The 17904-nt window shown below is 35.2% G+C and overlaps 2 pseudogenes; both read left to right on the forward strand.

Annotated features, from left to right (window-relative positions):
* The first annotated feature begins 686 nt into the window (after positions 1–686).
* On the forward strand, positions 687–2736 carry LOC112008964 (L-type lectin-domain containing receptor kinase IX.1-like; annotated as a pseudogene).
* Positions 2737–10648: 7912 nt separating this feature from the next.
* The window catches only part of LOC112008935 (L-type lectin-domain containing receptor kinase IX.1-like), a 14746-nt pseudogene continuing 7490 nt past the window's right edge, over positions 10649–17904 (forward strand).

The raw sequence follows: 17904 nt of genomic DNA on the forward strand, positions 1-17904 counted from the left end.
ACAGAGAGAGAGAGAGAGAGATATTTGTGATCCTGCGCCTTTGTTTGGTTAATTTTGGGATATGTTGATCTGTGTTGATGTTTGGCTTTAGATTGTACTAGCTAGTACGTGATCATAGTGTGCAAACATATTTTTAAGAGTAAATTAGTGATCTCCCTAACATAAAGTAACCCCCCACCCCCCACCCCCCCTTCTCGAGCTCAAGGAAACTTTCTCTTCATATTATTAATGCTGCAAAATAGACATTTTCTTGTAGTAATTGTTGCATCAGAGTTGGGCTACTAATCACTAATTAGTTGAAGCCTGCAATTGATGGTCATTGCCGACGACACCTACTCCACAGCCAAAAGCGTTTTTTTTTGGGGGCCAATAATCTTTTTTGGTTTTAGGACCAGTAAAGCTCCATTGAAGGTTATATTGCACTATATATATATATATGATTCTTCCATTTTGTATTTCACTTTCTGTGGGTTGACGCAATTTTGCCGGCGAGGTATCTCCATCATTATATTTTATTTGAAGTATGTAGTACCATTTCAATGAACTTCTTTCACTATTTAAATATGTAGTTGGTAGTTGAAAGGAAACTTCAGTATCATCAAGATATAAACCAAAAATTCAGTAACCACTTCCAAGCAACGCATTACTAGTTCACCAACTTTACATATTACTATTTAGATACCTCTATGTTTCCTCTTTTCTTCTTTGTTTTACTTCTCCTCACTAGTGCTTATTCAGTTCAATTCAAAAAAATTTACTTTGATCCCAGTGACACCGACATACTATATATGGGTGATGCAGTAAGTTTTATGGGATTTGTTGATATGAACAGAGTTGAATACTATCGTGTTGGTTGGGCTGTCTATGCTAAGAAGGTGCCACTCTGGGACCCTAATATAGGAAAGCTCTCCTACTTTACCACACATTTCTCCTTCACTATCGGCACCGTTGGATCAGGCACTTCTGATTTTGGTGATGGGCTAGCATTCTTCCTGGCTCCTACGAGATTCATTATCCCACCAAATACGGAAGGGGGAGGTCTAGGCCTGTTGAACAGCACAAACTATTTTTCAGGTCAGAACCAAATTGTTCTAGTTGAGTTCGACTCTAATGTGAACAATGAATGGGATCCTCCATTTGCGCATGTGGGGATTAACAGCAATTCGATTGCTTTTGTCACGTACACCCGTTGGAATACCAGCTTCCATAGTGGAGATACTGCAGATGTATTGATTATCTACAATGCTACTACTAAGAATTTGAGCGTCTCTTGGACCTATCGAAAGACCACTAATACTGAAGAGAGTACTAGTCTTTCCTATCAAATTGATCTAATGAAGGTTCTGCCCGAGTGGGTCACCGTTGGATTTTCGGCTGCTACTGGTTTGCAAATAAAGCCTCATTTACTTCAGTCCTGGGAATTCAGTTCAAGCTTGGATATAAAAGAAACAAGTGGAAAGGTAGCGAAAAATGAAAGCTTAATAGTGGGACTGACAGTTGCATTAGCTGGGGTGGTGATTATTATAGTATTTGTAATGTTGTAGTTGTGGAAAGGAAAGAAAAAGATTACTGCAGAAGGAGTAAACGTCACATCATTTAATGATGACCTTGAGAGAGGGGTAGGACCAAGAAGATTTTCTTACGGAGATCTTGTTTCAGCTACCAATAACTTCTCAAATGAGAGGAAATGAGGTCAAGGAGGATTTGGTGCATTTTACAAGGGTTACTTAAGTGACTTGGACATGCTTATTGCTGTGAAGAAAATCTCAAGGGGGTCTAGGCTAGGGAAGAAAGAATATATGACTGAGGTAAAAAATTTTAGCCAATTGAGGCACCGGAACTTGGTGCAACTCATAGGATGGTGCCATGATGGAGGTGAGTTCTTACTTGTTTATGAGTTTATGCCAAATGGTAGTCTTGATTCTCACCTCTTTGGAAAGATGAGTCCTCTTTCTTGGAAAGTGAGATACAAGATATCTCTTGGGTTGGCCTTTTCGTTGTTTTATCTTCATGAAGAATGGGAGCCATGTGTGGTGCATCGGGATATCAAATCAAGTAATATCATGCTAGATTCTAGTTTCAATGTAAAGCTTGGAGATTTTGGGTTAGTTTGGCTTATGGATCCTGAGCTAGGTCCCCAGACAACTGGATTGGCTGGAACTTTAGGATACTTGGCTCCAGAGTATATAAGCACAGGAAGTGCTAGTAAAGAGTCAGACGTGTACAACTTTGGGGTAGTTGCCTTAGAAATTGCAACCGGAAGAAAGTCAATTGATCCAATGGGACCAAGTTCTGACATGGGGTTGGTAGAGTGGATTTGGAATCTTTATGGAAAAGGAGATCTTCTTTCGGTGGTAGATAGAAAGTTACAAGCAGATCTTGATGAAAAGCAGGTAGGGTGTTTGATGATTGTTGGACTTTGGTGTGCTCACCCTGATCGAAATTTGAGGCTCTCCATAAGACAAGCAATTCAAGTTCTTAAGTTTGAGGTAAAAGTGCCAAATCTTCCGATGCAAATGCCTACTCCAATTTATCATGTACCTATACCACCAGTAGTCAACTCTAGTGAACCTGTACTAACTACAAGCCTTCAAGAGGGTCGTTAAACATGTCTGTCATATTTGCTACTAAAATTTATTATATTGCTCGTCTTTGTTTAGTGTTTTGATTGTTTCACATCCAATAGTGTTTATTCTTTACTCTTTCACATCATGTACAAAGTGTGGAGTATGTTGAAAAATGTGGACATTTGGTATGAAAAGTATAGAAATTATATGTAGTATACATTCTGGAATGTGAAACATTAATTGTTTGTGTGTAGAATCATCAACTAGTATCCATGTATTAAAGTAATACTTATAAGATTATGTAAGATTGTGTGAAAATACTTATAAGATTATGTAAGGGACTTTAGCAATTAAATTTGAAACACATTGATAAGAACCTGGCAGCAGCAGTGCAGAACAAGACAGCATTTTTGCATTGTAGCAATAATTGCTGCATTGTCGTGCAACACCTGTAGTTTAATTCAGTAGCTTGAATTGTACTATGATTATAATGAGATTTAGTCAGCATTGTAATTAGACACGTGTCTGTTGCAATTCAGCCATGTGCTTAGTGAGTTTTTAGTCGTTATTGATTTATTTCTGTTAGCAATTACATGAGCTACCAGCGTTGGTTAAATAGTTAGTAATTAGTTGGTAATCAGTTGATCAATATAGAAGATATAAAAGGATAAGATCAATTTGTACAAAGCATGAAAATAATAAGATTAGATTTAGTGTTTTTCTCTCTAATTCTTTTGTTTCTCACTCCTCAATCTCATTTCTTCTTCTAGTTGGTAAGCAATAGTCTCTTGAACTATCCTTGAAATCCACCCTAAATCAGACCCTATTACACATATATAAGGCCTATTTGCTCTTAAAATTGAGTCGGTTAGATTGTGCTCAATGTATGGATAAGCCTGATCCATTAAGTCAATAATGTTAATCTTTTTTCCTCCTTCCTCAAAATTCTTTTTCCCCCTCTCGCAGCCCGTGCGTAAGCACAGGTTAAGGCTTTGTATAAATGTATAATTTTTTTTTTTGGTTTCAAAATAAGCAAATAAAACTTGTTTTTATAGCTTCTAATCTTTACTATTTGCATCAATAGAAAAATTGGGTATGCATTAAAAACCATAATAATGATTATATATATAATAGTGGATTCATATACTTATCTAGTAGTGTATATAAGCAAAAGAAAAAGCTAACCATTATCCAAATTTCAAAAAGTTTTATTTACTAAAAGAAAATGTAACTTTCATAACTCTGCTTACTTCTTCTCAAAGTAACTCAACCTGCATAATGTTTTTTAAAGAACATATAATCCATATTCAATCATAAAAAACAGATGAACTTAAATTCATATATATATATATATATATGTTTTTAACACATGCTAGATAACTGATCGGTTATGAACCAATAAAAAATTACACTTCAACATTTGAAGTTAAAAGCTTTCATTCTAAATTGTCATCTAACACAATCATATATGTTAAACAATATTAGAAATAAGCCTAAAAAAGAACTATAAAAAACACAATCATATGTGTTAAACTTGGCACGTTATATTTGGTTGTTTTGAATGTACTATGTGAACTTGAAAATGTAACGTGGTAATTTTGTGATTGGTTAAAAATTTCGCAATGTACATAGATATCGATTTATTTATAATTTTACTGAAAAAAAAAAAAGAGGATCTATTTATAATTTTTTTCTTCAGTTATATCATGAAAAATGAACTCTAAACGGTTTGTTAGAGGCAATTGTTTGGACAACAAATTAACATACGAACAGCTCATAGAGTCAGTCCAAGGCCCATTCAAATAAGCCTACAGTCTATGAATTTAGCCTATGCCACAAAGCCCAAATGAACAATGGGAATTGGTTTGATTTGGGCACACAATGTCAGCCCATAAAGAAAGAGTGGCAGCCAACTAAAGCCCATGGTTGGAACAACATCAAACTAGGGCTGCGTTTCTTTCAGGGTAAAATATTTTCTGGGTGTAAAATATTTTCAGGTGAAATATTTCGGAAAGGAAATATTTTCTAGTGTTTAGTTGCATTTTAAAAATTATATTAGAAAACAATTTTTAGTGTTTGGTAACATTTGAAAATGCTATTTTCCTACAAAATTTTCACATTTTCTCAGCCATTTTTTCAGCTTCCAAACAAATTTTATATCACAAAATCCACCACCACCCACACATCAACCACCACTATCCACACAAAACCCCACCACACAACACAAAAACCACCAAATCACCACCACCCACACCACCACAAAAAAAAAAAAAAAAAAAAATCAGAGGAGGACGACGAGATAAAGAGGGTGGCACGATCTTGGCGCGATCGAGACGACGAGAAGATCGAAGGTGATGATCTGACCCAAAGAAGGACGATGCGATCTCGACGCGATCTCGTAGGCACGAACTTGGCATCGTGATCTTGAAGGCGCAATCGAGAGGGCGGCGCGATCGAGACGACGACAATATCAAAGGCGATGATCTGACCCAGAGGAGGAAGGCGCGATCTCGCAGGCACGATCTCGATGGCGTGATCTCGAAGGCGCAATCTCGCTGGTCGGCACGTCTGGGGTTTGGTTTGATCTAGCTCACTCTCTCTACTCTCTCTTCTTGCTCTCTCTCTCTCTCTCTCTCTTTGGGTGTGTGATTCCGGAAATGATTTGAAGGTAAAACAAAAACGTAAATCATTTTCCGGGTTAAAGGCCTTATTTTACGGTCAAAGTTATTCATTTTCCAGAAAATTTTATTTTACGTGTACACCCAAACATGTTGTTGGGTGTAAAATGAATTTCGAAAATCATTTACACCCAAAACAAAGCACCCTAGAATTCAAGTGCTTCGATCTATCATGTGAACCAGGCTCACTAAAGAGAGAGGCAGCCGAAAAAGGGGAAAAGGGTCATTCTTCATCAACTTGGGTCCACCCAAAGTTTAACAAATGAGTTTAGAACATTTGTGAGACCATTGGACCCATGATTGATGCCTTGTGTTATAAGAGTTCAAAATAAAAATTTATATCTATTGTATTAGAACTAACTTCATTCAAAATCACCATTTCTTCCATAAATCAAGGATTAATTAGCAACAATGCAAGGCAGTTGTAACCCTTGATTCCAGTAAATTTAAATGAGGATTCTTCCTTTAACAAGCAGATTTTACTGTGTTTGGGTCAACAATTTCACACACTTGCTAGTGTGAATCCTTAGATTTGACCTTTCACATGAGAAATTATTAGGTCCATTAGGAGGGCTGCTGACATGGTTCTTCCTAACTTCCCAACTAATAAAATGCTATTATTTATGCAAATGTGACATCATCTGGTAATTTTATTTTTTTATTCCTTGTACAGATTAGGAAGCTCACACATACATTTGCATAGATGACATTATCTCATTGGTTAAGAAGGATTGCATCAACAATCCTCCTGGTGTAAATAATAATTTCTCCTCTCGCACATGCCTCACATTTATTTCGGCCAATAAAGAAAAATGGGTTGCTTACAATCAAGATAGTTTCTATATGAATAATGCTAGAGATACAAACTATATATCTTACTCTCTTTATATATTGTTACACATTTTATATAATATTCCTTAATACATTTATTGACATGTGAGTAATGTTTTTATTTTATTTTATTTTATTTATTTATTTATTTTTAAAGAATGAACTTGTGTAATTTTATTAAGATAAATCAACTATATCCAATTGTAAAATCGAAACAATATGTGATGGGACATCTTCCATCCATACTTGAAAATTTGGTATGCATATAGCATGTTTCGCCAGACTACGAGCTACACTATTGCTGTTTATCTTAATGTGAGAATACAACAATCTTACAAAATTATTTGCAAACACCTTCACATCCTCTACCTGTAGACCCAATGGGGATAGATTATGCTCCTTTGACTTCAATGCTTGAATCAGACCAAGAGAGTCTCCTTCGAGAATAGCACTTCGAAAACCCAGTTCGTACGCAAACAACAAAGCTTTTAGTACTGCCAAAGCTTCTATCTTGTCTGCCTTATAAGCTTGAGTAATTTTTTTCGAGCGAGATTCCAAAACAACTCCATTGTTGTCCCTGATTATCACTCTAATACCTGATGTGTTTGATTCACCGAACACGGCGCCATCGAAATTTATCTTCACAAATCCAGCTGTCCGAGACCGCCACCTCGTTCCACCATTACTGTTGTTCACCTGCACCTTTGTAACCTGCATATTTGCTCGGTATTGTGCCAACATTACTTTTGACTGTTTTGTAACCTGATGAAGCGGATTAACCTAAAGATTCATTTAGCCCTTGTTTCTCTGATTCCAAACATTCCAAGTCGTATAAGCAAACAGCTCCAGGGACTTTCCTTCCCCAATCATCCATGACAGCAACTCCTTCACACCCGTGAACTCAATCTCATACCTGAAACTCCATGCTTCCTTATCAGCCCACATCACATCCAACTCTAGACATGACTATAATGCGTGCTTCGTTTCCTCCACAACATATTTACACCTTTCACAAATTGGGTCTGTTATAATTTTCTTTGCATCAGCGCCTATTTTGTTGGCAATGCATTATGGCAAGCTTGCCAAATAAATTTTATTTTATTTTTTACTTTTGGTGGAATTTGCATTTGTCATATCTCTTTCCATACCTTCTTGTCACGGATTGGAGGTGCTTGCGGGTTAGCTTGCATCTCCAACTCCTCTTTAAGGAATCTGTAACCAGACCTGCAAGAGTAGTTTCTGGAGGTGGAATAAGGCCAATATAAGGTGTTCTCTGCCACATTTTGGGTAAGGGGAATTTTCTTGATCAACTCAGCATCCTCTACCACAAATAGACTGTCAACCAGCTCTTCATTCCATTTTCTTATGATTGGATCAAAAAGCGAATCCATGGTATGATTTTCAAAACTCTCTAAGGGACTAGTTGGCTGCTGTGGTGGGTGTTTTCTTGGCAGCCAGTGTTGTTGCTAAATGTTAATTTTTTTCTCTACTTCCTATCCTCCATATTACCCCCCTATGAATGATGTCTCTCCCTCTAAGGATACTCTTCCAAGCATAAGACCCCATCGTTGAATCGGCAACCTCCATAAGTGATGAATTTGGGAAAAAGCGTGCTTTAAACACTTTTATAGAAGAGTGAGGTTTTATTATGTAAGAGTCACCAGGCTTGCTTTGCTAAAAAAGAATCATTGAACATGGCAAGATCTCAAAAACCCATACCTCCAATAGTCTTTGATTTTGTTATTTCCTCCCATTTAACCTAATGGATTTTCCTCCAGTCACCTCTTTGTCCCCACCAAAACTTCTTAATTAGGGCCTCAATCTCATTGCACAAACCCAATGGTAATTTGAACATCCCATAGTGTAAGTTAGGATGGCTTGTATAACTGCCTTTAATAGCACTTCCCTTTCGACTTGGGAAAGTAATTTAGCTTCCCACCCTTGAAGTTTCCACCATACGTTCTCTTTTATGTAGTTAAAACTTTTTTTTTTCCTTTCCCAACTAGAGAGGGCAGCCCAAGATATTTTTCATATTGCATGATTTCTAGAACACCCAAGGTCACCTTGATCCCGTGCTTTACTTCCTCTGGTATAGACTTGCTAAAGAACAAAGAGGTTTTACTCTTGTTTACTTTTTGTCTTGAGGCTTCCTCATACTTATTTAGTATGTCCATCACCTTATCACATTCAACCATTGTTGCCCTACAAGAAATAAGACTATCATCTGCAAAAAGTAGATGCATTAGTTTTGGGCCTTCCTACAAAGGGAGTAGCCATGGATATCACCTTGTAATTCAGCCTTTTTAATTAAACCATTCAGCCTTTTAGTACAAAGAAGGAAAAGGAAAGGGGAAAGTGGGTCTCCTTGCCTAATCCCCCTTGTAGGAAAAATCATCCCATGTGGGTCTCCATTTATCAAAACAGAATATGAGACTGTTTTCACACAACCCATTACAAGATTTATCCACCTCTCTCTAAATTTCATCTTCCTCATTATCCCCTCTAAATAATACCACTCCACCTGGTCATAAGTTTTACTCATATCCAATTTTAGTGCCATATATCCATAAGTACCCACCTTATACTTTTGTATACTATGTAAGGTTTCAAAAGCCACCAAAATATTGTCCTTAATTAATCTTTCCTTAGTGAAGGCTGATTGGTGTTCTGTGATAATGGATGGAAGTAATTTTTTAAGGCGATTTGCAAGGATTTTAGAGTTATTTTGTAAAGCACATTACATAGGCTGATGGGACGAGATTGGTGTGCATATTCAGGAGAGTTTATTTTTGAAATAAGTGTAATAAAAGTATGGTTTAAGGGAGTTGTTATGGTACTTGAGTTCAACCATGACAATATGGATGAAGTGACATCATGATTTACCGTGCTCCAAAAATGTTGATAAAAAAGCATAGGCTGGTACTTGAGTTCACATGCCTCAAAACTTTCGGCATAGACTTGCATTCAACTTCTCATCTATCACTGTGGGCACACAATCTAAAATGCTTGTGGAGACATTACCCTCTGTTGAAGCAAAGAGAGACTTGTAATAGTGTACCATGACCTCACCTATCTCATCTTGTTTAGTTCTCCATACCCCATCCTCATCTCTAATTCCTTCCATTGAATTTTTCTTGAATCTTTTTGTGGCACAACAATGGAAATATATTGTATTTTTGTCCCCTTGATTTGCCCATAGTACTCTCGAACGTTGAGCCCATATCGTTGCTTCCTTATCCTGCAAAACCTCAATCTCTTTTTTAATTTGTCTAACCAGAAAATTTTTCCCACTAACCATGGCTGCATTCTCTTCTTTAGCTAGAACCTTTTTTAAATGATTCAATTCCAACCTTACATTACCAAAAACATTTTTTTTCCCATCGACCTAACTCCTTCCCACACATTTCCACCTTACTCAAAATATCTCCCTCAACCCCGACACCACTCCTACCACACTAGGTCGAATATACCACTTCCTCACAGCTCGAATTTGAAAGCCACATTTGTTTGAAACGAAATTTGTTTTTTTTCTGAATAGGTGGAATCAAACCCGAGAGTGAGATGAGAACTGGAACATGATCAGATGAAGTACATGTCAAATGGTACACTCTTGAACCTGCAAACTTCATGAACTAGTTGTTTGTGACCAAGCACCTATCAAGCCTCTCCCAAATTGAAATTCCATTTTCGAAGTGCTTGCTCCAAGTATATTTTGAGCCCTTGAATCCCAAGTCCATGAAACCACATTCATCAATCACCTCCCTAAATTGCTGCATCTGATTATGAGGCCTTCTTACACCCCCAAGTTTCTCATCTTTTTTGATAATTTCATTAAAATCCCCGTAACAAAGCCATGGCTTCTTCGATTGCGAGTTTAAAGCCCTTAGCTTATTCCAAACTTCATGTCTTCTTGCTGTATCGGGTTCACCATAGAAACCCGTTAATCTCCACTCATTCTTCGTATTTTTATCAATCACTGCATTTATATTGTATCTATTTGAACCTTCCACCGTTAATTAATTGATGCTTTCCAATAAAGAACTAATCCACCACCCCTTGCCACTCTTGGTACAACCCATCTATAATCAAATTATACAACAAAATGTATTTTTAGTGACGAAACTTAGCGAGGAAATATTTTTTTCGTTGCTAAAATTACAGATTTAGCGACGAAATATGGATTTCGTCGCTAATAATGAAAAAAATTATAACATTTAGCGACGAAAATTAATTTTCGGCGCTATTGTTGATTTGAAACAAGGGTGCCAACAGGGAAAAACTACACGCGAACTTAATTAATCTATAGTGACGAAATATTTCGTTACTATAGATGTTGCTTTGAACAGTATTAGCAACGAAACTCATTTTGTAGCCAAAGGTAACCAATAGTGACGAAACTAAATCGTCACCAAAAGTCCAATGCATATAAACTGGCAGCTTTAGGGACGAAATCATAATTCGTAACAAAAAAGTTAGAAACAGTGACGAAATAAATTTTGTCACTAAAGAGTACAGCTTAAATGGGTTAAATTTCAGCAAAAATTTTTTCCTTTCCCACAAAAAATTTCATTTCTCCCACCCACTCACTTAAAAAATTTTCAGCCCTCCCTCTCTCATTATCGCTCACTCCCTAACACAAACACAAACACACACATCCCTCTATCTCTCTCTCTCTACCAAATCTCTCCTCCCTCTTGGTCTCTTGGTTAGTTTCTACTAGATTTTTAGTTATCAAACTCTTATCCATGGTTTGACTTCTCCTAACATGAATCTAAGGTAAAATCTCCATGACCCACCTTCTAATATCTTTGGGTTTTTATCCTATCTTGTTAGGATTGCTCTTTATGTTGTGGATTTTGTTTTAGAAGTAGTTTGTTGTGTTTGCTGGTATATTTAAAATCTTATTAGAGGTTTTTAATTTAATGGAGTGAAATGGATTTTGTTGTTTGGCAAATATGTGAGTTGGGTTTCTTAAGAAATCATTTGGGTTTTTTAAGAAATCATTTGGGTTTTTGATTTATATGGGAGATTGGGCTAATTTTAGAAATAGGGTTTCCTTGCATTTTGAAATGTCTTTAGCATATGCGGTTGTGATTGTGGTGTTCAATATAAATTTGTGCAAGTAATATGGGCATGTGTTTTTTACTTACCAAGTGTTTGACAAATTGCTTATATCAGTTACGAAATGGATTTTGTTGTTTGGCAACCATGTGAGTTGGGTTTCTTGAGAAATCATTTGAGTTTTGATTTATATGGGTTGGGTTAATTTTAGAAAAAGGGTTTCCTTACATTTTGAAATGTCTTTGACATATGTGGTTGTGATTGTGGTGTTAAATATAATTTTTGCAAGTAATATGAGCATGTGTCTTTTGCATACCAAGTGTTTGACAAATTGCCTATATAAGTTATGAAATGGATTTTGTTGTTTGGCAACCATGTGAGTTGGGTTTCTTGAGAAATCATTTGGGATTTTGATTTATATGGGAGATTGGATTAATTTTAGAAAAAGGGTTTCCTCGCATTTTGAAATGTCTTTGGCATATGTTGTTGTGATTGTGATGTTAACTATAAATTTGTGCAAGTAATATGAGCTTGTGTCTTTTGCTTACCAAGTGTTTGACAAATTGCCTATATGAGTTATGAAATGGATTTTGTTGTTTGGCAACCATGTGAGTTGGGTTTCTTGAGAAATCATTTGGGTTTTTGATTTTATGGGAGATTGGGTTAATTTTAGAAAAAAAGGTTTCCTTGCATTTTGAAATGTCTTTGGCATATGTGGTTGTGATTGTGGTGTTAAATATAAATTTGTGCAAGTAATATGAGCATGTGTCTTTTACATACCAAGTGTTTGATAAATTGTCTATATGATTTATGAGATTGAATTTCTTTACTTGTGTTGTGATGATTGTTATATGAGGTTATGGGTGGTAATCCTAGTTGTTTATATGTACTAACACATGTAGTTTTAAGGTTTAATCAAGTCTCAAAGCTTTTGGCATAGGGTTAAAATTATAGTATTTTTCTTTTATTACTTTGTACAGATTTGAGTCAGATGCACTATATGATTTTTAATAAATTATAGAAAAATTATTTTGAACTGAATTTTTGATTGTACATACTAAACATATAAGGGCTTCTCCCTATTTAATTTCAAACTTTTTGGATAAAACTAAGTGGAGCAAACAAATTTTTAAAAAGAGCTGATCTGTTGCAAATTTAATCTGAAAGTATGATTAGAATGTTGAGACTATAAGGAATTTACTACAAGCTTTTGTTGTGTGGTCTATCTTGTAAGTTCATATGTGCTTTCTTTGACAAGTGTTTTACTCTGGCTAATTTTATCATGGTTTGGTAAGGACATGCTTTGTATTTAGTTGGTAAATGCACATTGTTTGTGGTAGAGAAATAAAAGGTTTTGGTTGTGTTAAAGCTTATAAGTTTCTTGTAGGCTTACTTGGCTTCCGTTTGGGTAGGGGTATTCGTCTTAGAATGGTAAAGTTAGGCTTTAGGGCCTTAGGTTTTGATTGAGTTATATTTGTTGATTACTTTTTTTTTTCAATACTTGAAGCATTTGGAGGTCTTGGTGGTGTGGAGTGGAGTAGAGATGTGAGTATATGATATTTTGATGGTTTGGGTGCTATGAACTTGTTTTAAAACAAATGGGTAATTAAGTTTTAACCATGAAAGTTTAAGTGTTTTGAGGTTTTGCTTTTTGCACATAAAGTGTTTGATATATTACGTCAATGAGTTATGAAGTTGGGTTTAATTGTTTGTTGTTGATTATTTAATTTGAAGTTGGACTATGTAATATATATATATATATACATATACATATATATATATATATATATACAAGGACGGACCCAGGATTTCAAGCTAGGGGAGGCCGGAGATAAGCGAATTTTTTTTTTCAAATACGCATCCATATAGTATTAATAAACTATCAACCAAAACAAATACTCAAAAATCATTGTTTTTTTTAATATATTAAGATACAATCATCTACCAACAAAAACAAAAGACATGAAACATTATTGTTTCTTAATACAATCATCTATGAAAAGGGAACTCGACACTCTTTAAAATCTTCAAAATCATCTATGATTAAATCCAAACTAAATGTCGAAGCTATATCATTTTCAATGTATAACATCAAAGAGTCCATCAAAAATATCATTTTCCATTTTATTTCGAAGGACACTATTGACACTATGATTTTATTATGCACTACCAACAAACACTTTACCATTTTAATTCCTTGCAAGTTGAATCACTTTTCCTATTGTTGTGACTTGTCCCTATTTTATTGCCCAACTACCACACAACAAACAGTCAAACTCTGATATTTTCTCTAATCTCTAGAGACACACTCTCTCTCTCTCTCTCTCTCTCTCTAAATAATATAAAAGAGATAGTCACAAACACAGAGTCATAATTCACAAAGACAGTCAAAAAGCCAAAAAGCCAAAAAGCCAAAAAAAAAAAAAAGCACAGATTCACTAAAACACAAACACCACAAGCATAGATTTTGAGATTTTGAAGGATAGATTAAATACTTGAGATAGTTAAGTGTGAAGTGTGAAGGCTAGAGCATATCAAAGCCAGTAGTGGCGTCATGGCGAGATGGGTGTTGCGTGGGTTTGCGAGATGGGTGTTGCGTGGTGGCGGCGTCACGATGTTGGCAGCAGTAACAAGCTCTCACCTCGCATTTTGGCAGCTTCACTCACGACGTGGGTAGTAGTAGAGTCTATCTTAGTCTCTCACCTCGCGGTTTTTTTTTTTTTTTTTTTTTGATTTGGAGACTATACTCTTCGAACTACTGGGTAGGGTAGCCTGGTTTACATTTTTTAACTTACCTTTTTTTTTTCTTTTCTTTTTACATGTAGCGGGCTGGCTGAGTTTTGGGCTGTAAGTTTTACATGTGGGCAGGGGCTGGCCGGTTGGGTTTTACAAATTTGGAGGGGGCCCAAGCTAAAATTAAGGGGGGCCCAAGTATTTTTATTTTTATTTTTTGGGATAGGGATGGTTAGGTAGGGGGCTGAGCTAAAAACCAAGGGGGGCCCAAGCCCTTTTTTTTTTTTTTTTTTGGAAAATTTTACATACTAATTTATTTTTTTTAGGCCCAGTGGGGTCCTGGGCCCCTTTATGCCCCCACCTGGGTCCATCCCTATATATGTATGTATGTATATATGTATATGTATATAAAGTTTGTGAAATCTGAAATTTTGTTTAAATTATTTTGCTCTGGAGGTGAGTATGTGATACTTTGATGGTTTGGGTGCTATGAACTTGTTTTAAAACAAATGGGTTATGAAGGGTTAACCATGAAAGTTGATGTGTCTTGAGGTTTTGCTTTTTGCACATCAAGTGTTTAATATATTACCTCAATGACTTATGAAATTGAGTTTAATTGTTTGTTGTTGATTATTCAATTTGAAGTTAGACTATGTGATATATATATATATGTGTGTGTGTGTGTGTGTGTGTGTGTGTGTGTGTGTGTAAAGTTTGTGAAATCTGAAACTTTGCTTAAATTATTTTGCTCTAGTGGTCACCTAATCACTATTTTTGTTGGGTAATGGATTTTGGAGGTCTTGGTGGTGTGGAAAGGTGAGTATATGATACTTTGATGGTTTGAGTGCTATGAACTTGTAATGGGATATTCGGCTATCAACTTGCCCTAACAAACTTTTGCCTTCTCCCAACATGATTCCAAGGTAAGTTTTCTTGATTATTTGTCTCTATGATTTATGAGCTTTGGTTTCTTGATTTGTTGTTGTGGTATTTGTTTATATGAGATAAAGGGTTTCATTCCATGTTTTTAATATTCTTTAACATGTAGTTTTAATGTGAATAAAGTCTCAAAGCATTTGGGCTAGTTTAAAACTATAGCAATTTTCTTTTGGGAACCTAAATCTGTCAAGAGGAAATTTGAGTCAGCTGCAATACGTGATTTTTAATAAATTATAGAAAAATTATTTTGTGTTAAATTTTTTACGGTACATATTACACATATAAGAGCTTATCCCTATTTATTGTCAAGCTAGTTAGATACTTTCATGGACCAAACGATTTTTACAAAAGGGCTGACTTGTTATGTAGTGAATCTGAAAGTATGATGAGTATGTTGGGATTTTGTGGAATTTACTTAAAACCTTAGTTGAGTGGGTTGGCTTGTAAATTCTTGTGTTTTCCTTAACATGTGTTTTACTTAGCTAATTTTAATAATGATTTGATTTAATCACTTGCAGTAGTGTATTAAAATGCTTTGGTTGTGTTATGGTCCTTTGGATCATTTTTATTTTTATTTTTTTATTTTTTTTTTGTGGCAATTGATTCTGTTTTAAATCTAAAATTTGTTGCTTTTGTGTCATTCTAATTGACTTAGATTTGATGGGTCTTTGTGATACAACTTGAATTTTGCTTTGTATTGATGTTTATGTGGGAATTTAGTTTAAGTTCTTGAATTGTGTTAGATCTGAAAATTGGGATTATTTTTTATTTGTCTTTGTAGTCTATGGCTCTATGCATTAATGCCCAAATTAGGTTTTTGTTGTTTGCTTTGATTGAATTATAGAGTAAATGATTTAGTTCTAGCAAATATGTGGTAATTGAATTATGCAATGTGAGGTTGACAGCCAAATTGGGTTTGACGTTTGTGTCTTGGATGAACACACACACACACACACACACACACACACACAAATATTCAATAGAGATGTTTCTTATAACATAGTTAATGTTTTTATTTTACAATTTTAATGTAGTATTGTTTTTACATTTGTACAAATTTCTTATTGGTGGCTTTTAGGACATTTTCTTTTGGCACTACTTGAAGATGTTTGAGGACATCTTCTTTTAGCCCTTAGTATTCTATGTTATTGTATGTTATAAAACATCTTGCATTATTGTATGTGTTAGAAACAATTTGTAGGGATGGATTGAATAGAATACTTGTTTTATTTTTACATTTGGAATGTATGAATCATTTTCTTATAAATGTGTAGTTGACATAAATGTGTTATTCAAGTGTGAGGAGTTAATAATGTAATGATAGGTTACATACAGGAAAAAAATGAAAATAGATAAGTAGCTTTAGTGACGAATCTTTCCATCACATTTAGCTACATTTAGTGACGAATTTTTCGTCTTTAAATGTAACTGAATTTATAAAAAAACACTTTCAGCGACGAAAATTTTTATCGCTAAATATAGTTGAATTTTTCAGACAATAGTTTTAGTGACGAAAATATTTTGTTGCTAAAAATTATCTAATAAAATAAGGTACATGTAGCAACGAAATAGTTTCGTCCCTGAATAGTATTTTTAAGGCGAAAAGCACATTTTAGTCCCTACATTTTCAAGAGATTCCTATTTTAGTCCCTACATTTTATTTTTACCGCTTTTAGTCCCTATCTTGAAAAACGGTTCCATTTTAGTCCCTGTCGTTACATCATAAACAAATATTGCTGACGTAGCAAACGGCAAAATTAAAAAATATTAAAAATATTTTATTTTATTTTAAAATAAAATAAAATTTTAGTTATCAATAATTTTTAAATAAAAATCTTAAAAATTTTAGTTAAAAATAATTGTTCTTCCCTAAGAACATGGTTGCCCAGAAAAAGAAAATTTTCTGCTTATCATCATCTTCATCCTCCACCTCCCCATCCTCCTTTTCGTCCTTATCATCATCTCTCAATCTCACTCTCTCAAAACCTTCGATACCCCCTATCAAAAAAAAAAAAAAAACCTTCGATACCCACAAATTGGCAAGGCCTCCCTCTATCTTTCTCTGTTTTCTCCGCCCAGATCTCTCTTCCTTGATCACCGCCACTCAACACCATCGCCTATCCAGGCGGTGCTTCCCTCGTTTCTCACTACCAAACCCCACCGCCCTCTCTATCCTTCATCGAAACATTCTCAGATCTCGCTTCTCTCTCTGTTTTCTTTCTCTCGCTTCGATCTATCGCTAGATCTCCCTCAAATCTCTAGTTCAACCAAAGCCAAACCTCATGAGCACCACCACCATCCACGACAGGTACCATGACACCAAAGCCAAACCCATGACATCTCGGTTTACTTTGTTGGGTTGCTTTGTTGCTATTTGTGTTTTGAATCTTTGAAGATCCTTTGTGTTTGTAGTGAGATAGTGAAAAATTGGTTGAGTAATTGTTGAAATCTTTGCGAAATAATCGTTTTCATCTAACCTTAAGACACACATGGATGTGGTTTGTGAAAGAATTGGTTTTCATCTGAGTGAAAGAATCTTTAAAGGTCTTTGTGTTCTTCTGGTCTGGGTTTTTTCAATAATCGGTTTTTTCATTTTTTTTTTCGTTTGCATTTTGTGTTCTTCTGATCTGGGTTTCTTTTTCTGGTGGAAATGAATGTGGGAGTTGTTGGAAAGAGAGGTCGAGGGCGGTGGGGTTTGGTAGTGAGAAACGAGGGAAGCACCGCCTGGATAGGTAGTGTTGAGTGGCGATGATCAAGGAAGAGAGATCTGGGCAAGAGAAAACAGAGAAAGATAGAGGGAGGCCTTGCCAATTTGTGGGTATCGAAGGATTTTTTTTTTTTTTGATGGGGGTATCGAAGGTTTTGAGAGAGTGAGATTGAGAGATGATGATAAGGACGAAAGGAGGATGGGGAGGTGGAGGATGAAGATGATGATAACAGAAAATTTTTTTTTTTCTTTTTCTGGGCAACCATGTTTTAGGAAGAACAATTATTTTTAATAAATTTTTAAATTTTTATATTAAATATTGAACTAAAATTATATTTTAAAATAAATACAATTTTTATATATTTTTAATTTTTTAAAAAAAAAATTA

The sequence above is a fragment of the Quercus suber genome, unplaced genomic scaffold (assembly GCF_002906115.3).
Source record: "Quercus suber isolate HL8 unplaced genomic scaffold, Cork oak 2.0 scaffold_468, whole genome shotgun sequence".
NCBI classification, from domain to species: Eukaryota; Viridiplantae; Streptophyta; class Magnoliopsida; order Fagales; family Fagaceae; genus Quercus; species Quercus suber.